At 35.1% G+C, this 1939-nt stretch overlaps 1 long non-coding RNA gene across 1 annotated transcript; it reads right to left on the bottom strand.

The window, feature by feature from the left end:
• Positions 1-503: 503 nt before the first annotated feature.
• Positions 504-1417, bottom strand: LOC120574309. Its single transcript, XR_005641860.1, has 3 exons — positions 1390-1417; positions 912-1077; positions 504-658 (listed from the first exon to the last, which is right to left on the bottom strand). It is a non-coding gene; the product is annotated as an uncharacterized LOC120574309 (long non-coding RNA).
• Between the last annotated feature and the right edge of the window lie 522 nt (positions 1418-1939).

The raw sequence follows: 1939 nt of genomic DNA, 5'->3' as shown, positions 1-1939 counted from the left end.
AATGTTATAAAGTATAATATAAACCGTATCTATATTGTTATTTATCGTAAGGAACAATGAAGTGTGATAATATTTTATATGATACTTTAATACCACTTTGGTTGTCCTGAATGGGAAACTCTTCTTTATTGGTGACACATAGATGCCTTTCTTGGAAGGCTTCCTCCTTTTCTCCAGCGCTCAACATTTACCCTGTATGTCTTAAATAAAGCAGATTCATTGGAAGGATTATTTAAGAAATAAGTGCAGGGTAGTACTTATACTGAAGGTAAAAATTTCAATAAACCTTACTTTTCTATTGCGTGTTGAGTCAGAGAACTCCATCAAGAGAGCATTATGTGTCTGCTGATAAATCTGTACAAAGTCGTTAGCCGCCTTGTGAGACAACGTCTCTGGAATCTAATTTTTTTCAGATCCCATTGGCTTTTCTCCATTATAACCTGAGTCTTGTTGTCCTCAGTGTAGTTCTACATTATTGGATAAAATTATTAATGAGAGTTAAAGAGTACACATATTATGCATGTCATTTTGTACAAGTTATGTATTCACTGTGTAAGATATTATCAAACATGTACCTGTGTGCCTGACTGACTGCATCGCATAAAGATCTTGGAAAAATGATTGTAGGCTGGTCCGTTTCCATGGCGGCCAAGATCACCTATATTAAAGTAAATAATTTAGACCTTAAAATGATGATTACCCACAACATATTATTTACCGCAGTGAACACAAATGAATGGATCAAATATGCCATATCATGTTTTATTTCACTACAATCAGGTAATGAAATGTTGAATTAAGTTGATTATTTTTTTGTTTAACATTATGGCTGTAACATTGTCAAATATTTGCCTTTGTTCAAATCCCACAACCTCACCCCAAGCAATCCTCAAAAATAAGTTGTCACTTACCCAGCATAAGACCAGACCACAAAACTGCCTGAGGTAGGAAATATTTCACCAGGTTAGGCATGAATGTAGGTGAATGATACTCATTTGGCTCACCCTTTACATCTACAGGTGCGTTTGCCACTATTTCCGCAAAATGAGTATGAAATGTTGTGTGCCCCAGATTGATCTGCAAATTAACAGATAGTTTCAGTCTGTATTTAAGCAAACAACTGGATTATTAAGTGTGGTTCCATAAAAGGAGGGAAATATATACTGTATCATGCTATATGAAATCATGAGTTACGATTTTTTAAGCACATATGTCATCACATAAAGCCAATGCTACATGACACTTCATGCTGTGTCACTCAAATTAGCAACAGTGCCCTAACCTAATTGCAGTGTCAAGCTAACATCATACACCATGATATAAGTATGTTATAACTACATTGAAGTAAACCAGAAACATACAGCTGTATAATGCACAAATCAGACAAACCTCAAAGTCATTTTCAGCATTTTCTGCATGGTCACTGCTTTCAGAAAAGCCAATTGTTTGCAACCTGTTCTGAAGGTTTTGGAAGTGTTTTTCCACGTTGTCACCACTCTGAGGACTTGAGAACAGGACTGCCATGCTTGTAATAATGTCATCCATTTCCATCAGTGTGGCAGCACTTGTCAGGAGGCCAAAAAGATGCATGGACAGTCTGTAGTGTTTGGGGGAACTGACAAACATGATAAATGTAAGTTTAACATGTATTACAGACAAAAAACATGAATACTCTCAGAAGAAAACAAAAGTTGATCATTGTCATGTGTCAGTTTTGGTTCTCTTTGTAACGTAGTAACATACACCGACCTTCAATACACAAGCAGAATTATTTACAGTGTAAGAAAGACACCTTAAAATAAAGTGTAACCTAATTTTTAGTTAAAGACAACTATTGAATTATATTCACTACTTTAAACTATTTTGATATTAACTACTTTTGTGAGTTTGTGGTTCTATGTTTCACCTTTTAAAGAATCGTTCCATTGTAAACCATGAC

Source organism: Perca fluviatilis, chromosome 15 (assembly GCF_010015445.1).
Source record: "Perca fluviatilis chromosome 15, GENO_Pfluv_1.0, whole genome shotgun sequence".
Classification (NCBI taxonomy): domain Eukaryota; kingdom Metazoa; phylum Chordata; class Actinopteri; order Perciformes; family Percidae; genus Perca; species Perca fluviatilis.
Note: the sequence above shows the minus strand (reverse complement) of the source record. Positions and strands in the feature narration are given on the sequence as shown.